The sequence below is a fragment of the Zootermopsis nevadensis genome, unplaced genomic scaffold (genome assembly GCF_977971745.1).
Source record: "Zootermopsis nevadensis isolate Lab colony 2312 unplaced genomic scaffold, Znev_1.0 Znev_ptg000068l, whole genome shotgun sequence".
Classification (NCBI taxonomy): domain Eukaryota; kingdom Metazoa; phylum Arthropoda; class Insecta; order Blattodea; family Termopsidae; genus Zootermopsis; species Zootermopsis nevadensis.
The window spans coordinates 1334357-1358225 of record NW_028259199.1 but is presented as its reverse complement, the minus strand read 5'-3'; positions in this window follow the sequence as shown (position 1 = coordinate 1358225).

The window sequence follows — 23869 nt, the reverse complement described above, 5'->3', positions numbered from 1 at the left end:
TGACTCTGACATGAAGTTGACATATACGTTCCCTCAAACTGACATAAGTTTTGTCTCTCAGATTCCTTCAGATCGGGAGATATTTGCCTTTACATAAATTGACTTTCGAATAATCTCGAAAAATTAAAATGTCTCTATCCTCCAAACCCTTGGACATACATTGACGTGACTCTAACATGAAGTTGACATAGACGTTCCCTCAAAGTGACATAAGTTTTGGCTCTTAGATTCCAACAGATCGCTAGATATTTGCCTTTTCAAAAATTGACTTTCGAATAATCTCGAAAAATTAAAATGTCTCACTCCTCCAAACCCTTGGACATACATTGACGTGCCTCTGACATGAAGTTGACATATACGTTCCCTCAAAGTGACATAAGTGTTGTCTCTCAGATTCCTACAGATCGGGAGATATTTGCCTTTTCAAAAATTGACCTTCGAATAATCTCGCAAAATTAAAATATCTCTATCCTCCAACCCCTTGGACATACATTGACGTGACTCTGACATGAAGTTGACATATACGTTCCCTCAAAGTGACATAAGTTTTGTCTCTCACGTTCCAACAGATCGGGAGATATTTGCCTTTTGAAAAATTGACTTTCGAATAATCTCGAAAAATTAAAATGCCTCTATACTCCAAACCCTTGGACATACATTGACGTGACTCTGACATGAAGTTGACATATACGTTCCCTCCAAAGTGACATAAGATTTGCTCTCAGATTCCTACAGATCGGGAGATATTTGACTTTTCAGAAATTGATTTTCGAATAATCTCGAAAAATTAAAATGTCTCTATCCTCCAAACCCTTGGACATACATTGACGTGACTCTAACATGAAGTTGACATAGACGTTCCCTCAAAGTGACATAAGTTTTGGCTCTCAGATTCCAACAGATCGCTAGATATTTGCCTTTTCAAAAATTGACTTTCGAATAATCTCGAAAAATTAAAATGTCTCACTCCTCCAAACCCTTTTACATACATTGACGTGACTCTGACATGAAGTTGACATATACGTTCCCTCAAACTGACATAAGTTTTGTCTCTCAGATTCCTACAGATCGGGAGATATTTGCCTTTTCATAAATTGACTTTCGAATAATCACGAAAAATTAAAATGTCTCTATCCTCCAAACCCTTGGACATACATTGACGTGACTCTAACATGAAGTTGACAAAGACGTTCCCTCAAAGTGACATAAGTTTTGGCTCTCAGATTCCAACAGATCGCTAGATATTTGCCTTTTCAAAACTTGACTTTCGAATAATCTCGAAAAATTAAAATGTCTCACTCCTCCAAACCCTTGGACATACATTGACGTGACTCTGACATGAAGTTGACATATACGTTCCCTCAATGTGACATAAGTGTTGTCTCTCAGATTCCTACAGATCGGGAGATATTTGCCTTTACAAAAATTGACTTTCGAATAACTCGAAAAATTAAAATGTGTTTATCCTCCAAACCCTTGGACATACTTTGACGTGAATCTGACATGAGGTTGACATATACGTTTCCTCAAAGTGACATAAGTTTTGTCTCTCAGATACCTACAGATCGGGAGATATTTGCCTTTTCAAAAATTGACTTTCGAATAATCTCGAAAAATTAAAATATTTCTATCCTCCAAACCCTTGGACATACATTGACGTGACTCTGACATGAAGTTGACTAATACGTTCCCTCAAAGTGACATAAGTTTTGGCTCTCAGATTCCAACATATCGCTAGATATTTGCCTTTTCAAAAATTGACTTTCGAATAATCTCGAAAAATTAAAATGTGTTTATCCTCCAAACCCTTGGACATACATTGACGTGACTCTGACATGAAGTTGACATATACGTTCCCTCAAAGTGACATAAGTGTTGTCTCTCAGATTCCTACAGATCGGGAGATATTTGCCTTTTCATAAATTGACTTTCGAATAATCTCGCAAAATTAAAATATCTCTATCCTCCAACCCCTTGGACATACATTGACGTGACTCTGACATGAAGTTGACATATACGTTCCCTCAAAGTGACATAAGATTTGCTCTCAGATTCCTACAGATCGGGAGATATTTGACTTTTCAGAAATTGACTTTCGAATAATCTCGAAAAATTAAAATGCCTCTATCCTCCAAATCCTTGGACATACTTTGACGTGAATCTGACATGAAGTTGACATATACGTTCCCTCAAAGTGACATAAGTTTCGTCTCTCAGGTTCCTACAGATCGGGAGATATTTGCCTTTTCAAAAATTGACTTTCGAATAATCTCGAATAATTAAAATGTCTTTATCCTCCAAACCCTTGGACATACATTGACGTGCCTCTGACATGAAGTTGACATGTACTTTACCTCAAAGTGACATAAGTTTTGTCTCTCAGATTCAAACAGATCGGGAGATGTTTGCCTTTTCAAAAATTAACTTTCGAATATTCTCGAAAAATTAAAATGTGTTTATCCTCTAAATCCTTGGATATACATTGACGTGACTCTGACATGAAGTTAACATATACGTTCCCTCAAAGTGACATAAGTTTTGTCTCTCAGATTCCTACAGATCGGGAGATATTTGACTTTTCAGAAATTGACTTTCGAATTATCTCGAAAATTCAAATGCCTCTATCCTCCAAACCCTTGGACATACATTGACGTGACTCTGACATGAAGTTGACATATACGTTCCCTCAAAGTGACATAAGTTTTGTCTCTCAGATTTCTACAGATCGGGAGATATTAGCCTTTTCAAAAATTGACTTTCGAATAATCTCCAAAAATTAAAATATCTCTATCCTCCAAACCCTTGGACATACATTGACGTGCCTCTGACATGAAGTTGACATATACGTTACCTCAAAGTGACATAAGTTTTGTCTCTCAGATTCTAACAGATCGGGGATATTTGCCTTTTCAAAAATTGACTTTCGAATAATCTCGAAAAATTAAAATGTCTCTATCCTCCAAACTCTTGGACATACATTGACGTGACTCTGACATGAAGTTGACATATACGTTCCCTCAAAGTGACACAAGCTTTGTCTCTCAGATTCCTACAGATCGGGAGATATTTGCCTTTTAAAAAATTGACTTAGGAATAATCTCGAAAAATTAAAATATCTCTATCCTCCAAACCCTTGGACATACATTGACATGACTCTGACATGAAGTTGACATATACGTTCCCTCAAAGTGACATAAGTGTTGTCACTCAGATTCCTACAGATCGGGATATATTTGCCTTTTCTAAAATTGACTTTGGAATAATATCGAAAAATTAAAATGTGTTTATCCTCTAAACCCTTGGACATACATTGACGTGACTCTGATATGAAGTTGACATATACGTTCCCTCAAAGTGACATAAGTTTTGTCTCTCAGATTCCTACAGATCGGGAGATATTTGCCTTTTCAGAAATTGACTTTCGAATAATCTCGAAAAATTAAAATGCCTCTATCCTCCAAACCCTTGTACATACTTTGACGTGAATCTGACATGAAGTTGACATATACGTTTCCTCAAAGTGACATAAATTTTGTCTCTCAGATACATACAGATCGGGATATATTTGCCTTTTCAAAAATTGACTTTGGAATAATATCGAAAAATTAAAATGTGTTTATCCTCTAAACCCTTGGACATACATTGACGTGACTCTGACATGAAGTTGACATATACGTTCCCTCAAAGTGACATAAGTTTTGGCTCTCAGATTCCAACAGATCGCTAGATATTTGCCTTTTCAAAAATTGACTTTCGAATTATCTCGAAAAATTAAAATGTCTCACTCCTCCAAACCCTTGGACATACATTAACGTGACTCTCACATGAAGTTGACATATACATTCCCTCAAAGTGACATAAGTGTTGTCTCTCAGATTCCTACAGATCGGGAGATATTTGCCTTTTCAAAAATTCACTTTCGAATAATCTCGCAAAATTAAAATATCTCTATCCTCCAACCCCTTGGACATACATTGACGTGACTCTGACATGAAGTTGACATATACGTTCCTTCAAAGTGACATAAGTTTTGTCTCTCACGTTCCTACAGATCGGGAGATATTTGCCTTTTGAAAAATTGACTTTCGAATAATCTCGATAAATTTAAATGCCTCTATCCTCCAAACCCTTGGACATACATTGACGTGACTCGGACATGAAGTTGACATATACGTTCCCTCAAAGTGACATAAGATTTGTCTCTCAGATTCCTACAGATCGGGAGATATTTGACTTTTCAGAAATTGACTTTCGAATAATCTCGAAAAATTAAAATGCCTCTATCCTCCAAACCCTTGGACATACTTTGACGTGAATCTGTCATGAAGTTGACATATACGTTCCCTCAAAGTGACATAAGTTTTGTCTCTCAGATTCAAACAGATCGGGAGATGTTTGCCTTTTCAAAAATTAACTTTCGAATAATCTCGAAAAATTAAAATGTGTTTATCCTCTAAATCCTTGGACATACATTGACGTGACTCTGACATGAAGTTGACATATACGTTCCCTCAAAGAGACATAACTTTTTTTGTCACTCAGATTCCTACAGATCGGGAGATATTTGACTTTTCAGAAATTGACTTTTCAATTATCTCGAAAAATTAAAAAGCCTCTATTCTCCAAACCCTTGGACATACTTTGACGTGAATCTGACATGAAGTTGACATATACGTTCCCTCAAAGTGACATAAGTTTTGTATCTCAGATACCAACAGATCGGGAGATATTTGCCTTTTCAAAAATTGACTTTCGAATAATCTCGAAAAATTCGAATATCTCTATCCTCCAAACCCTTGGACATACATTGACGTGACTCTGACATGAAGTTGACATATACGTTCCCTCAAAGTGACATAAGTTTTGTTTCTCAGATTCCTACAGATCGGGAGATATTTGCCTTTTCAGAAATTGACTTTCGAATAATCTCGAAAAATTAAAATGCCTCTATCCTCCAAACCCTTGGACATACTTTGACGTGAATCTGACATGAAGTTGACATATACGTTTCCTCAAAGTGACATAAGTTTTGTCTCTCAGATACCTACAGATCGGGATATATTTGAATTTTCAAAAATTGACTTTCGAATAATCTCGAAAAATTTAAATATCTCTATCCTCCAAACCCTTTTACATACATTGACGTGACTCTGACATGAAGTTGACATATACGTTCCCTCAAAGTGACATAAGTTTTGGCTCTCAGATTCCAACAGATCGCTAGATATTTGCCTTTTCAAAAATTGACTTTCGAATAATCTCGAAAAATTAAAATGTCTCACTCCTCCAAACCCTTGGACATACATTGACGTGACTCTGACATGAAGTTGACATATACGTTCCCTCAAACTGACATAAGTTTTGTCTCTCAGATTCCTTCAGATCGGGAGATATTTGCCTTTACATAAATTGACTTTCGAATAATCTCGAAAAATTAAAATGTCTCTATCCTCCAAACCCTTGGACATACATTGACGTGACTCTAACATGAAGTTGACATAGACGTTTCCTCAAAGTGACATAAGTTTTGGCTCTCAGATTCCAACAGATCGCTAGATATTTGCCTTTTCAAAAATTGACTTTCGAATAATCTCGAAAAATTAAAATGTCTCACTCCTCCAAACCCTTGGACATACATTGACGTGCCTCTGACATGAAGTTGACATATACGTTCCCTCAAAGTGACATAAGTGTTGTCTCTCAGATTCCTACAGATCGGGAGATATTTGCCTTTTCAAAAATTGACTTTCGAATAATCTCGCAAAATTAAAATATCTCTATCCTCCAACCCCTTGGACATACATTGACGTGACTCTGACATGAAGTTGACATATACGTTCCCTCAAAGTGACATAAGTTTTGTCTCTCACGTTCCAACAGATCGGGAGATATTTGCCTTTTGAAAAATTGACTTTCGAATAATCTCGAAAAATTAAAATGCCTCTATACTCCAAACCCTTGGACATACATTGACGTGACTCTGACATGAAGTTGACATATACGTTCCCTCCAAAGTGACATAAGATTTGCTCTCAGATTCCTACAGATCGGGAGATATTTGACTTTTCAGAAATTGATTTTCGAATAATCTCGAAAAATTAAAATGCCTCTATCCTCCAAACCCTTGGACATACTTTGACGTGAATCTGACATGAAATTGACATATACGTTCCCTCAAAGTGACATAAGTTTCGTCTCTCAGGATCCTACAGATCGGGAGATATTTGCCTTTTCAAAAATTGACTTTCAAATAATCTCGAATAATTAAAATGTCTTTATCCTCCAAACCCTTGGACATACATTGACGTGCCTCTGACGTGAAGTTAACATGTACGTTACCTCAAAGTGACATAAGTTTTGTCTCTCAGATTCATACAGATCGGGAGATGTTTGCCTTTTCAAAAATTAACTTTCGAATATTCTCGAAAAATTAAAATGTGTTTATCCTCTAAATCCTTGGACATACATTGACGTGACTCTGACATGAAGTTAACATATACGTTCCCTCAAAGTGACATAAGTTTTGTCTCTCAGATTCCTACAGATCGGGAGATATTTGACTTTTCAGAAATTGACTTTCGAATTATCTCGAAAAATTAAAATGCCTCTATCCTCCAAACCCTTGGACATACTTTGACGTGAATCTGACATGAAGTTGACATATACGTTCCCTCAAAGTGACATAAGTTTTGTATCTCAGATACCAAAAGATCGGGAGATATTTGCCTTTTCAAAAATTGACTTTCGAATAAACTCGAAAAATTAAAATATCTCTATCATCCAACCCCTTGGACATACATTGACGTGACTCTGACATGAAGTTGACATATACGTTCCCTCAAAGTGACATAAGATTTGTCTCTCAGATTCCTACAGATCGGGAGATATTTGACTTTTCTAAAATTGACTTTCGAATAATGTCGAAAAATTTAAATGCCTCTATCCTCCAAACCCTTGGACATACTTTGACGTGAATCTGACATGAAGTTGACATATACGTTCCCTCAAAGTGACATAAGTTTCGTCTCTCAGGTTCCTACAGATCGGGAGATATCTGCCTTTTCAAAAATTGACTTTCGAATAATCTCGAATATTTAAAATGTCTTTATCCTCCAAACCCTTGGACATACATTGACGTGACTCTGACATGAAGTTGACATATACGTTCCCTCAAAGTGACATAAGTGGTGTCTCTCAGATTCTTACAGATCGGGAGATATTTGCCTTTTCAAAAATTGACTTTCGAATAATCTCGAAAAATTAAAATGCCTCTGTCCTTCAAACCCTTGGACATACATTGACGTGACTCTGACATGAAGTTGACATATAAGTTCCCTTAGAGTGACATAAGTTTTGTCTCTCAGATTCCTACAGATCGGGAGATATTTGCCTTTTGAAAAATTGACTTTCGAATAATCTCGAAAAATTTAAATGTCTCTATCCTCCAAACCCTTGGACATACATTGACGTGACTCTGACATGAAGTTGACATATACGTTCCCTCAAAGTGACATAAGTTTTGTCTCTCAGATTCCTACAGATCGGGAGATATTTTCCTTTTCAAAAATTGACTTTCGAATAATCTCGAAAAATTTAAATGTCTCTATCCACCAAACTCTTTTACATACATTGACGTGACTCTGACATGAACTTGACATATACGTTCCCTCAAGACATAAGTTTTGTCTCTCAGGTTCCTACAGATCGGGAGATATTTCCCTTTTCAAAAATTGACTTTCTTTAATCTCGAAAAATTTAAATGTGTTTATCCTCCAAACCCTTGGACATACATTGACGTGACTCTGACATGAAGTTGACATATACGTTCCCTCAAGGTGACATAAGTTTTGTCTCTCAGATTCCTACAGATGGGAGATATTTGCCTTTTCAGAAATTGACTTTCGAATAATCTCGAAAAATTAAAATGTCTCTATACTCCAAACACTTGGACATAGATTGACGTGAATCTGACATGAAGTTGACATATACGTTAACTCAATTGACATAAGTTTTGTCTCTCAGATTCCTACAGATCGGGAGATATTTGCCTTTTCAAAAATTGACTTTCGAATAATCTCGAAAAATTAAAATATCTCTATCCTCCAAACCCTTGGACATACATTGACGTGCCTCTGACATGAAGTTGACATATACATTATCTCAAAGTGACATAAGTTTTGTTTCTCAGATTCTAACAGATCGGGAGATATTTGCCTTTTCAAAAATTGACTTTCGAATAATCTCGAAAAAATAAAATGTCTCTATCCTCCAAACTCTTGGACATACATTGACGTCACTCTGACATGAAGTTGACATATGCGTTCCCTCAAAGTGACATCAGTGTTGTCACTCAGATTCCTACAGATCGGTATATATTTACCTTTTCAAAAATTGACTTTGGAATAATATCGAAAAATTAAAATATGTTTATCCTCTAAACCCTTTGACATACTTTGACGTGACTCTGACATGAAGTTGACATATACGTTCCCCCAAAGTGACATCAGTTTTGTCTCTCAGATTCCTAAAGATCGGGATATATTTGCCTTTTCAGAAATTGACTTTCGAATAATCTCGAAAAATTAAAATGCCTCTATCCTCCAAACCCTTGGACATACTTTGACGTGAATCTGACATGAAGTTGACATATACGTTCCCACAAAGTGACATAAGTTTTGGCTCTCAGATTCCAACAGATCGGTAGATATTTGCCTTTTCAAAAATTGACTTTCGAATAATCTCGAAAAATTAAAATGTCTCACTCCTCCAAACCCTTGGACATACATTGACGTGACTCTGACATGAAGTTGACATATACGTTCCCTCAAAGTGACATAAGTGTTGTCTCTCAGATTCCTACAGATCGGGAGATATTTGCCTTTTCAAAAATTGACTTTCGAATAATCTCGCAAAATTAAAATATCTCTATCCTCCAACCCCTTGGACATACATTGACGTGACTCTGACATGAAGTTGACATATACGTTCCCTCAAAGTGACATAAGTTTTGTCTCTCACGTTCCTACAGATCGGGAGATATTTGCCTTTTCAGAAATAGACTTTCGAATAATCTCGAAAAATTAAAATGCCTCTATCCTCCAAACCCTTGGACATACATTGACCTGACTCTGACATGAAGTTGACATATACGTTCCCTCAAAGTGACATAAGTTTTGTCTCTCAGATTCCTACAGATCGGGAGATATTTGACTTTTCAGAAATTGACTTTCGAATAATCTCGAAAAATTAAAATGCCTCTATCCTTCAAACCCTTGGACATACTTTGACGTGAATCTGACATGAAGTTGACATATACGTTCCCTCAAAGTGACATAAGTTTCGTCTCTCAGGTTCCTACAGATCGGGAGATATTTGCCTTTTCAAAAATTGACTTTCGAATAATCTCGAATAATTAAAATGTCTTTATCCTCCAAACCCTTTTACATACATTGACTTGACTCTGACATGAAGTTGACATATACGTTCCCTCAAAGTGCCATAAGTGGTGTCTCTCAGATTCTAACAGATCGGGAGATATTTGCCTTTTCAAAAATTGACTTTCGAATAATCTCGAAAAATTAAAATGCCTCTGTCCTTCAAACCCTTGGACATACATTGACGTGACTCTGACATGAAGTTGACATATACGTTCCCTTAGAGTGACATAAGTTTTGTCTCTCAGATTCCTACAGATCGGGAGATATTTGCCTTTTGAAAAATTGACTTTCGAATAATCTCGAAAAATTAAAATGTCTCTATCCTCCAAACCCTTAGACACACATTGACGTGACTCTGACATGAAGTTGACATATACGTTCCCTCAAAGTGACATAAGTTTTGTCTCTCAGATTCCTACAGATCGGGAGATATTTTCCTTTTCAAAAATTGATTTTTGAATAATCTCGAAAAATTTAAATGTCTCTATCCTCCAAACTCTTTTACATACATTGACGTGACTCTGACATGAAGTTGACATATACGTTCCCTCAAAGTGCCATAAGTTTTGTCTCTCAGATTCCTACAGATCGGGAGATATTTGCCTTTTTCAGAAATTGACTTTCGAATAATCTCTAAAAATTAAAATGTCTCTATACTCCAAACCCTTGGACATAGATTGACGTGAATCTGACATGAAGTTGACATATACGTTGACTCAAAGTGACATAAGTTTTGTCTTTCAGATTCCTACAGATCGGGAGATATTTGCCTTTTCAGAAATTGACTTTCGAATAATCTCGAAAAATTAAAATGCCTCTATCCTCCAATCACTTCGACATACTTTGACGTGAATCTGACACGAAGTTGACATATACGTTTCCCGTTGTGACATAAGTTTTGTCTCTCAGATACCTACAGATCGGGAGATATTTGCCTTTTCAAAAATTGACTTTCGAATAATCTCGAAAAATTAAAATATCTCTATCCTCCAAACCCTTGGACATACATTGACGTGACTCTGTCATGAAGTTGACATATACGTTCCCTCAAAGTGACATAAGTTTTGTCCCTCAGATTCCTACAGATCGGGAGATTTTTGCCTTTTCAAAAATTGACTTTCGAATAATCTCAAAAAATTAAAAAGTCTCTATACTCCAAACCCTTTTACATACATTGACGTGAATCTGACATGAAGTTGACATATACGTTCCCTCAAAGTGACATCAGGTTTGTTCTCAGATTCCTACAGATCGGGAGATATTTGCCTTTACAAAAATTGACTTTCGAATAAACTCGAAAAATTATAATACCTCTATCCTCCAAACTCTTGGACATACATTGACGTGCCTCTGATATGAAGTTGACATTTACGTTCCCTCAAAGTGACATAAGTTTTTTCTCTCAGATTCCTACAGATCGGGAGATATTTGCCTTTTCAGAAAATGACTTTCGAATAATCTCGAAAAATTAAAATATCTCTATCCTCCAAACCCTTGGACATACATTGACGTGCATCTGACATGCAGTTGACATATACGTTACCTCAAAGTGACATAAGTTTTGTCTCTCAGATTCAAACAGATCGGAAGATGTATGCCTTTTCAATAATTAACTTTCGAATAATCTCGAAAAATTTAAATGTGTTTATCCTCTAAATCCTTGGACATACATTGACGTGACTCTGACATGAAGTTGACATATACGTTCCCTCAAAGTGACATAAGTTTTGTCTCTCAGATTCCTACAGATCGGGAGATATTTGACTTTTCAAAAATTGACTTTCGAATTATCTCGAAAAATTAAAATGCCTTTATCCTCCAACCCCTTGGATATACTTTGACGTGAATCTGACATGAAGTTGACATATACGTTCCCTCAAAGTGACATAAGTTTTGTCTCTCAGATTCCTACAGATCGGGAGATATTTGCCTTTTAATAAATTGACTTAGGAATAATCTCGAAAAATTAAAATATCTCTATCCTCCAAACCCTTGGACATACATTGACATGACTCTGACATGATGTTGACATATACGTTCCCTCAAAGTTACATACGTCTTGTCACTCAGATTCCTACAGATCGGGATATATTTGCCTTTTCAAAAATTGACTTTGGAATAATATCGAAATATTAAAATGTGTTTATCCTCTAAACCCTTGGACATACATTGACAAGACTCTGACATGAAGTTGACATATACGTTCCCTCAAAGTGACATAAGTTTTGTCTCTCAGATTCCTACAGATCGGGAGATATTTGCCTTTTCAAAAATTGACTTTCGAATAATATCGAAAAATTAAAATATCTCTATCCTCCAAACCATTGGACATACATTGACGTGACTCTGACATGAAGTTGACATATACGTTCCCTCAAAGTGACATAAGTTTTGTCTCTCAGATTCCTACAGATCGGGAGATATTTGCCTTTTAATAAATTGACTTAGGAATAATCTCGAAAAATTAAAATATCTCTATCCTCCAAACCCTTGGACATACATTGACATGACTCTGACATGATGTTGACATATACGTTCCCTCAAAGTGACATAAGTCTTGTCACTCAGATTCCTACAGATCGGGATATATTTGCCTTTTCAAAAATTGACTTTGGAATAATATCGAAATATTAAAATGTGTTTATCCTCTAAACCCTTGGACATACATTGACAAGACTCTGACATGAAGTTGACATATACGTTCCCTCAAAGTGACATAAGTTTTGTCTCTCAGATTCCTACAGATCGGGAGATATTTGCCTTTTCAGAAATTGACTTTCGAATAATCTCGAAAAATTAAAATGCCTCTATCCTCCAAACCCTTGGACATACTTTGACGTGAATCTGACATGAAGTTGACATATACGTTTCCTCAAAGTGACATAAGTTTTGTCTCTCAGATACCTACAGATCGGGAGATATTTGCCTTTTCTAAAATTGACTTTCGAATAATCTCGAAAAATTAAAATATCTCTATCCTCCAAACCCTTGGACATACATTGACGTGACTCTGACATGAAGTTGACATATACGTTCCCTCAAAGTGACATAAGTTTTGGCTCTCAGATTCCAACAGATCGTTAGAAATTTTCCTTTTCAAAAATTAACTTTCGAATAATCTCGAAAAATTAAAATGTCTCACTCCTCCAAACCCTTGGACATACATTGACGTGACTCTGACATGAAGTTGACATATACGTTCCCTCAAAGTGACATAAGTGTTGTCTCTCAGATTCCTACAGATCGGGAGATATTTGCCTTTTCAAAAATTGACTTTCGAATAATCTCGCAAAATTAAAATATTTCTATCCTCCAACCCCTTGGACATACATTGACGTGACTCTGACATGAAGTTGACATATACGTTCCCTCAAAGTGACATAAGTTTTGTCTCTCACGTTCCTACAGATCGGGAGATATTTGAATTTTCAAAATTTGACTTTCGAATAATCTCGAAAAATTTAAATATCTCTATCCTCCAAACCTTTGGACATACATTGACGTGACTCTGACACGAAGTTGACATATACGTTCCCTCAAAGTGACATAAGTTTTGTCTCTCACGTTCCTACAGATCGGGAGATATTTGAATTTTCAAAAATTGACTTTCGAATAATCTCGAAAAATTTAAATATCTCTATCCTCCAAACCTTTGGACATACATTGACGTGACTCTGACATGAAGTTGACATATACGTTACCTCAAAGTGACATAAGTGTTGTCTCTCAGATTCCTTCAGATCGGGAGATATTTGAATTTTCAAAAATTGACTTTCGAATAATCTCGCAAAATTTAAATGCCTCTGTCCTCCAAATCCTTTTACATACATTGACGTGACTCTGACATGAAGTTGAAATATACGTTCCCTCAAAGTGACACAAGTTTTGTCTCTCAGATTCCTACAGATCGGGAGATATTAGCCTTTTGAAAAATTGACTTTCGAATAATTTCGATAAATTAAAATGTCTCTATCCTCCAAACCCTTCGACATACATAAACGTGACTCTGACATGAAGTTGACATATACGTTCCCTCAAAGTGACATAAGTTTTGTCTCTCAGATTCCTACAGATCGGTAGATATTTGCCTTTTCAAAAATTGACTTTCGAATAATCTCGAAAAATTTAAATGTCTCTATTCTCCAAACTCTTGGACATACATTGACGTGACTCTGACATGAAGTTGACGTATACGTTCCCTCAAAGTGACATAAGTTTTGTATCTCAGATTCCTACAGATCGGGAGATATTTGCCTTTTCAAAAATTGACTTTCGAATAATCTCGAAAAATTGAAATGTCTCACTACTCCAAACCCTTGGACATACATTGACGTGACTCTGACATGAAGTTGACATATACGTTCCCTCAAAGTGACATAAGTTTTGTCTCTCAGATTCCTACAGATCGGGAGATTTTTGCCTTTTCAAAAATTTACTTTCGAATAATCTCAAAAAATTAAAAAGTCTCTATACTCCAAACCCTTTTACATACATTGACGAGAATCTGACATGAAGTTGACATATACGTTCCCTCAAAGTGACATCAAGTTTGTTCTCAGATTCCTACAGATCGGGAGATATTTGCCTTTTCAAAAATTGACTTTCGAATAAACTCGAAAAATTAAAATACCTCTATCCTCCAAACTCTTGGACATACATTCACGTGCCTCTGACATGAAGTTGACATATACATTACCTCAAAGTGACATAAGTTTTGTCTCTCAGATTCCAACAGATCGGGAGATATTTGCCTTTTCAAAAATTGACTTTCGAATAATCTTGAAAAATTAAAATGTCTCTATCCTCCAAACTCTTGGACATACATTGACATGACTCTGACATGAACTTGACATATACGTTCCCTCAAAGTGATATAATTTTTGTCTCTCAGATTGCTACAGATCAGGAGATATTTGCCTTTTCAAAAATTGACTTTCGAATAATCTCGAAAAATTACAATGTCTCTATCCTCCAAACTCTTGGACATACATTGACATGACTCTGACATGAAGTTGACATATACGTTCCCTCAAAGTGACATAAGTGGTGTCTCTCAGATTCTTACAGATCGGGAGATATTTGCCTTTTCAAAAATTTACTTTCGAATAATCTCGAAAAATTTAAAAGTCTCCATCCTCCAAACTCTTGGACATACATTGACGTGACACTGACATGAAGTTGACATATACGTTCCCTCAAAGTGACATAAGTTTTGTCTCTCAGATTCCTACAGATCTGGAGATATTTGCCTTTTAAAAAATTGACTTTCGAATAATCTCCAAAAATTAAAATATCTCTATCCTCCAAACCCTTGGACATACATTCACATGAATCTGACATGAAGTTGACATTTACGTTCCCTCAAAGTGACATAAGTGTTGTCACTCAGATTCCTACACATCGGGATATATTTGCCTTTTCAAAAATTGACTTTCGAATAATCTCGAAAAAATAAAATGTCTCTATCCTCCAAACTCTTGGACATACATTCACGTCACTCTGACATGAAGTTGACATATACGTTCCCTCAAAGTGACATAAGTGTTGTCACTCAGATTCCTACAGATCGGGATATATTTACCTTTTCAAAAATTGACTTTGGAATAATATCGAAAAATTAAAATGTGTTTATCCTCTAAACCCTTTGACATACTTTGACGTGACTCTGACATGAAGTTGACATATACGTTCCCTCAAAGTGACATCAGTTTTGTCTCTCAGATTCCTAAAGATCGGGAGATATTTGCCTTTTCAGAAATTGACTTTCGATTAATCTCGAAAAATTAAAATGCCTCTATCCTCCAAACCTTTGGACATACTTTGACGTGAATCTGACATGAAGTTGACATATACGTTTCCTCAAAGTGACATAAGTTTTGTCTCTCAGATACCTACAGATCGGGAGATATTTGCCTTTTCAAAAATTGACTTTCGAATAATCTCGAAAAATTAAAATATCTCTATCCTCCAAACCCTTGGACATACATTAACGTGACTCTGACATGAAGGTGACATATACGTTCCCTCAAAGTGACATAAGTTTTGGCTCTCAGAATCCAACAGATCGCTAGATATTTGCCTTTTCAAAAATTGACTTTCGAATAATCTCGAAAAATTTAAATGTCTCACTCCTCCAAACCCTTGGACATACATTGACGTGACTCTGACATGAAGGTGACATATACGTTCCCTCAAAGTGACATAAGTGTTGTCACTCAGATTCCTACAGATCGGGAGATATTTGCCTTTTCAAAAATTGACTTTCGAACAATCTCGCAAAATTAAAATATCTCTATCCTCCAACCCCTTGGACATACATTGACGTGACTCTGACATGAAGTTACATATACGTTCCCTCAAAGTGACATAAGTTTTGTCTCTCACGTTCCTACAGATCGGGAGATATTTGCCTTTTCAGAAATTGACTTTCGAATAATCTCGAAAAATTAAAATGCCTCTATCCTCCAAACACTTCTACATACTTTGACGTGAATCTGACACGAAGTTGACATATACGTTTCCTCAAAGTGACATAAGTTTTGTCTCTCAGATACCTACAGATCGGGAGATATTTGCCTTTTCAAAAATTGACTTTCGAATAATCTCGAAAAATTAAAATATCTCTATCCTCCAAACCCTTGGACATACATTGACGTGACTCTGTCATGAAGTTGACATATACGTTCCCTCAAAGTGACATAAGTTTTGTCTCTCAGATTCCTACAGATCGGGAGATTTTTGCCTTTTCAAAAATTGACTTTCGAATAATCTCAAAAAATTAAAAAGTCTCTATACTCCAAACCCTTTTACATACATTGACGTGAATCTGACATGAAGTTGACATATACGTTCCCTCAAAGTGACATCAGGTTTGTTCTCAGATTCCTACAGATCGGGAGATATTTGCCTTTACAAAAATTGACTTTCGAATAAACTCGAAAAATTATAATACCTCTATCCTCCAAACTCTTGGACATACATTGACGTGCCTCTGACATGAAGTTGACATATACATTACATCAAAGTGACATAAGTTTTGTCTTTCAGATTCTAACAGATCGGGAGATATTTGCCTTTTCATAAATTGACTTTCGAATAATCTCGAAAAATTAAAATGTCTCTATCCTCCAAACTCTTGGACATACATTGACATGACTCTGACATGAACTTGACATATACGTTCCCTCAAAGTGACATAAGATTTGTCTCTCAGATTCCTACAGATCGGGAGATATTTGCCTTTTCAAAAATTGACTTTCGAATAATCTCGAAAAATTAAAATATCACTATCCTGCAAACCCTTAGACATACATTGACGTGCCTCTGACATGAAGTTGACATATACGTTCCCTCAAAGTGACATAAGTGGTGTCTCTCAGATTCTTACAGATCGGGAGATATTTGCCTTTTCAAAAATTTACTTTCGAATAATCTCGAAAAATTAAAATGTCTCTATCCTCCAAACTCTTGGACATACATTGACGTGACTCTGACATGAAGTTGACATATACGTTCCCTCAAAGTGACATAAGTTTTGTCTCTCAGATTCCTACAGATCGGGAGATATTTGCCTTTTAAAAAATTGACTTTCGAATAATCTCGAAAAATTAAAATATCTCTATCCTCCAAACCCTTGGACATACATTGACATGACTCTGACATGAAGTTGACATTTACGTTCCCTCAAAGTGACATAAGTGTTGTCACTCAGATTCCTACAGATCGGGATATATTTGCCTTTTCAAAAATTGACTTTGGAATAATATCGAAAAATTAAAATGTGTTTATCCTCTAAATCCTTGGACATACATTGACGTGACTCTGACATGAAGTTGACATATACGTTCCCTCAAAGTGACATAAGTTTTGTCTCTCAGATTCCTACAGATCGGGAGATATTTGACTTTTCAAAAATTGACTTTCGAATTATCTCGAAAAATTAAAATGCCTCTATCCTCCAACCCCTTGGACATACTTTGACGTGAATCTGACATGAAGTTGACATATACGTTCCCTCAAAGTGGCATAAGTTTTGTATCTCAGATACCAACAGATCGGGAGATATTTGCCTTTTCAAAAATTGACTTTCGAATAATATCGAAAAATTAAAATATCTCTATCCTCCAAACCATTGGACATACATTGACGTGACTCTGACATGATGTTGACATATACGTTCCCTCAAAGTGACATAAGTCTTGTCACTCTGATTCCTACAGATCGGGATATATTTGCCTTTTCAAAAATTGACTTTGGAATAATATCGAAATATTAAAATGTGTTTATCCTCTAAACCATTGGACATACATTGACAAGACTCTGACATGAAGTTGACATATACGTTCCCTCAAAGTGACATAAGATTTGTCTCTCAGATTCCTACAGATCGGGAGATATTTGCCTTTTCAGAAATTGACTTTCGAATAATCTCGAAAAATTAAAATGCCTCTATCCTCCAAACCCTTGGACATACTTTGACGTGAATCTGACATGAAGTTGACATATACGTTTCCTCAAAGTGACATAAGTTTTGTCTCTCAGATACCTACAGATCGGGAGATATTTGCCTTTTCTAAAATTGACTTTCGAATAATCTCGAAAAATTAAAATATCTCTATCCTCCAAACACTTGGACATACATTGACGTGACTCTGACATGAAGTTGACATATACGTTCCCTCAAAGTGACATAAGTTTTGGCTCTCAGATTCCAACAGATCGTTAGAAATTTTCCTTTTCAAAAATTAACTTTCGAATAATCTCGAAAAATTAAAATGTCTCACTCCTCCAAACCCTTGGACATACATTGACGTGACTCTGACATGAAGTTGACATATACGTTCCCTCAAAGTGACATAAGTCTTGTCTCTCAGATTCCTACAGATCGGGAGATATTTGCCTTTTCAAAAATTGACTTTCGAATAATCTCGCAAAATTAAAATATTTCTATCCTCCAACCCCTTGGACATACATTGACGTGACTCTGACATCAAGTTGACATATACGTTCCCTCAAAGTGACATAAGTTTTGTCTCTCACGTTCCTACAGATCGGGAGATATTTGAATTTTCAAAAATTGACTTTCGAATAATCTCGAAAAATTTAAATATCTCTATCCTCCAAACCTTTGGACATACATTGACGTGACTCTGACATGAAGTTGACATATACGTTCCCTCAAAGTGACATAAGTTTTGTCTCTCACGTTCCTACAGATCGGGAGATATTTGAATTTTCAAAAATTGACTTTCGAATAATCTCGAATAATTTAAATATCTCTATCCTCCAAACCTTTGGACATACATTGACGTGACTCTGACATGAAGTTGACATATACGTTACCTCAAAGTGACATAAGTGTTGTCTCTCAGATTCCTTCAGATCGGGAGATATTTGAATTTTCAAAAATTGACTTTCGAATAATCTCGCAAAATTAAAATGCCTCTGTCCTCCAAATCCTTTTATATACATTGACGTGACTCTGACATGAAGTTGAAATATACGTTCCCTCAAAGTGACACAAGTTTTGTCTCTCAGATTCCTACAGATCGGGAGATATTAGCCTTTTGAAAAATTGACTTTCGAATAATTTCGATAAATTAAAATGTCTCTATCTTCCAAACCCTTCGACATACATAAACGTGACTCTGACATGAAGTTGACATATACGTTCCCTCAAAGTGACATAAGTTTTGTCTCTCAGATTCCTACAGATCGGTAGATATTTGCCTTTTCAAAAATTGACTTTCGAATAATCTCGAAAAATTTAAATGTCTCTATTCTCCAAACTCTTGGACATACATTGACGTGACTCTGACATGAAGTTGACGTATACGTTCCCTCAAAGCGACATAAGTTTTGTATCTCAGATTCCTACAGATCGGGAGATATTTGCCTTTTCAACAATTGACTTTCGAATAATCTCGAAAAATTAAAATGTCTCACTACTCCAAACCCTTGGACATACATTGACGTGACTCTGACATGAAGTTGACATATACGTTCCCTCAAAGTGACATAAGTTTTGTCTCTCAGATTCCTACAGATCGGGAGATTTTTGCCTTTTCAAAAATTTACTTTCAAATAAACTCAAAAAATTAAAAAGTCTCTATACTCCAAACCCTTTTACATACATTGACGAGAATCTGACATGAAGTTGACATATACGTTCCCTCAAAGTGACATCAGGTTTGTTCTCAGATTCCTACAGATCGGGAGATATTTGCCTTTTCAAAAATTGACTTTCGAATAAACTCGAAAAATTAAAATACCTCTATCCTCCAAACTCTTGGACATACATTCACGTGCCTCTGACATGAAGTTGACATATACATTACCTCAAAGTGACATAAGTTTTGTCTCTCAGATTCCAACAGATCGGGAGATATTTGCCTTTTCAAAAATTGACTTTCGAATAATCTTGAAAAATTAAAATGTCTCTTTCCTCCAAACTCTTGGACATACATTGACATGACTCTGACATGAACTTGACATATACGTTCCCTCAAAGTGACATAAGTTTTGTCTCTCAGATTGCTACAGATCAGGAGATATTTGCCTTTTCAAAAATTGACTTTCGAATAATCTCGAAAAATTAAAATGTCTCTATCCTCCAAACTCTTGGACATACATTGACATGACTCTGACATGAACTTGACATATACGTTCCCTCAAAGTGACATAAGTTTCGTCTCTCAGGTTCCTACAGATCGGGAGATATTTGCCTTTTCAAAAATTGACTTTCGAATAATCTCGAATAATTAAAATGTCTTTATCCTCCAAACCCTTGGACATACATTGACGTGACTCTGACATGAAGTTGACATATACGTTCCCTCAAAGTGACATAAGTGGTGTCTCTCAGATTCTTACAGATCGGGAGATATTTGCCTTTTGAAAAATTTACTTTCGAATAATCTCGAAAAATTAAAATCTCTCTATCCTCCAAACTCTTGGACACACATTGACGTGACACTGACATGAAGTTGACATATACGTTCCCTCAAAGTGACATAAGTTTTGTCTCTCAGATTCCTACAGATCGGGAGATATTTGCCTTTTAAAAAATTGACTTTCGAATAATCTCGAAAAATTAAAATATCTCTATCCTCCAAACCCTTGGACATACATTGACATGAATCTGATATGAAGTTGACATTTACGTTCCCTCAAAGTGACATAAGTGTTGTCACTCAGATTCCTACAGATCGGGATATATTTGCCTTTTCAAAAATTGACTCTGGAATAATATCGAAAAATTAAAATGTGTTTATCCTCTAAACCCTTGGACATACATTGACGTGACTCTGACATGAAGTTGACATATTCGTTCCCTCAAAGTGACATAAATTTTGTCTCTCAGATTCCTACAGATCGGGAGATATTTGCCGTTTCAGAAATTGACTTTCTATAATCTCGAAGAATTAAAATTTGTTTATCCTCCAAACCCTTTTACATACATTGACGTGACTCTGACATGATGTTGACATTTACGTTCCCTCAAAGTGACATAAGTTCTGTCTCTCAGATTCCTACAGATCGGGAGATATTTGCCTTTTCAGAAAATGACTTTCGAATAATCTCGAAAAATTAAAATATCTCTATCCTCCAAACCCTTGGACATAAATTGACGTGCATCTGACATGAAGTTGACATATACGTTACCTCAAAGTGACATAAAGTTTGTCTCTCAGATTCAAACAGATCGGGAGATGTTTGCCTTTTCAAAAATTAACTTTCGAATAATCTCGAAAAATTAAAATGTCTCTATCCTCCAAACCCTTGGACATACATTGACATGACTCTGACATGAAGTTGACATATACGTTCCCTCAAAGTGACATAAGTGTTGTCACTCAGATTCCTACAGATCGGGATATATTTGCCTTTTCAAAAATTGACTTTGGAATAATATCGAAAAATTAAAATGTGTTTATCCTCTAAATCCTTGGACATACATTGACGTGACTGACATGAAGTTGACATATACGTTCCCTCAAAGTGACATAAATTTTGTCTCTCAGATTCATTCAGATCGGGAGATATTTGCCTTTTCAGAAATTGACTTTCGAATAATCTCGAAAAATTAAAATGTCTCTATCCTCCAAACCCTTGACCATACTTTGACGTGAATCTGAAATAAAGTTGACATATACGTTTCCTCAAAGTGACATAAGTTTTGTCTCTCAGATACCTACAGATCGGGAGATATTTGCCTTTTCAAAAATTGACTTTCGAATAATCTCGAAAAATTAAAATATCTCTATCCTCCAAACCCTTGGACATACATTGTCGTGACTCTGACATGAAGTTGACATATACGTTCCCTCAAAGTGACATAAGTTTTGGCTCTCAGATTCCAACAGATCGCTAGATATTTGCCTTTTCAAAAATTGACTTTCGAATAATCTCGAAAAATTAAAATGTCTCACTCCTCCAAACCCTTGGACATACATTGACGTGACTCTGACATGAAGTTGACATATACGTTCCCTCAAAGTGACATAATTGTTTTCTCTCAGATTCCTACAGATCGGGAGATATTAGCCTTTTCAAAAATTGACTTTCGAATAATTTCGCAAAATTAAAATATCTCTATCCTCCAACCCCTTGGACATACATTGACGTGACTCTGACATGAAGTTGACATATACGTTCCCTCAAAGTGACATAAGTTTTGTCTCTCACGTTCCTACAGATCGGGAGATATTTGAATTTTCAAAAATTGTCTTTCGAATAATCTCGAAAAATTTAAATATCCCTATCCTCCAAACCTTTGGACATACATTGACGTGACTCTGTCATGAAGTTTACATATACGTTCCCTCAAAGTGACATAAGTGTTGTCTCGCAGATTCCTTCAGATCGGGAGATATTTGAATTTTCAAAAATTGACTTTCGAATAATCTCGCAAAATTAAAATGCCTCTGTCCTCCAAACCCTTGGACATACATTGACGTGACTCTGACATGAAGTTGAAATATACGTTCCCTCAAAGTGACATAAGTTTTGTCTCTCAGATTCCTACAGATCGGGAGATATTTGCCTTTTGAAAAATTGACTTTCGAATAATTTCGATAAATTAAAATGTCTCTATCCTCCAAACCCTTCGACATACATTGACGTGACTCTGACATGAAGTTGACATATACGTTCCCTCAATGTGACATAAGTTTTGTCTCTCAGATTCCTACAGATCGGGAGATATTTGCCTTTTCAAAAATTGACTTTGGAATAACCTCGAAAAATTTAAATGTCTCTATCCTCCAAACCCTTCGACATACATTGACGTGACTCTGACATAAAGTTGACGTATACGTTCCCTCAAAGTGACATAAGTTTAGTATCTCAGATTACAACAGATCGGGAGATATTTGCCTTTTCAAAAATTGACTTTCTATAATCTCGTAAAATTTAAATGTGTTTATCCTCCAAACCCTTGGACATACATTGACGTGATTCTGACATGAAGTTGACATATACGTTCCCTCAAAGTGACATAAGTTTTGTCTCTCAGATTCCTACAGATCGGGAGATATTTGCCTTTTCAAAAATTGACTTTCGAATAATCTCAAAAAATTAAAATGTCTCTATACTCCAAACCCTTTTACATACATTGACGTGAATCTGACATGAAGATGACATATACGTTCCCTCAAAGTGACATCAGGTTTGTTCTCAGATTCCTACAGATCGGGAGATATTTGCCTTTTCAAAAATTGACTTTGGAATAAACTCGAAAAATTAAAATATATCTATCCTCCAAACCCTTGGACATACATTGACGTGCCTCTGACATGAAGTTGACATATACGTTACCTCAAAGTGACATATTAGTTACCTCTCAGATTCCAACAGATCGGGAGATATTTGCCTTTTCAAAAATTGACTTTCGAATAATCTCGAAAAATTAAGATGTCTCTATCCTAAAAACTCTTGAACATACATTGACATGACTCTGACATGAAGTTGACATATACGTTCCCTCAAAGTGACATAAGTCTTGTCTCTCAGATTCCTACAGATCGGGATATATTTGCCTTTTCAAAAATTGACTTTGGAATAATCTCGAAAATTTAAAATGTGTTTATCCTCTAAACTCTAGGACATACTATGACATGACTCTGACATGTAGTTGACATATACGTTCCCTCAAAGTAACATAAGTTTTGTCTCTCAGATTCCTACAGATCGGGAGATATTTGCCTTTTCAGAAATTGACTTTCAAATAATCTCGAAAAATTTAAATGCCTCTATCCTCCAAACCCTTGGACATACGTTGACGTGAATCTGACATGAAGTTGACATATACGTTCCCTCAAAGTGACATAAGTTTTGTCTCTCAGATTCCAACAGATCGGGAGATATTTGCCTTTTCAAAAATTGACTTTCAAATAATCTCGAAAAATTTAAATGCCCCTATCCTCCAAACC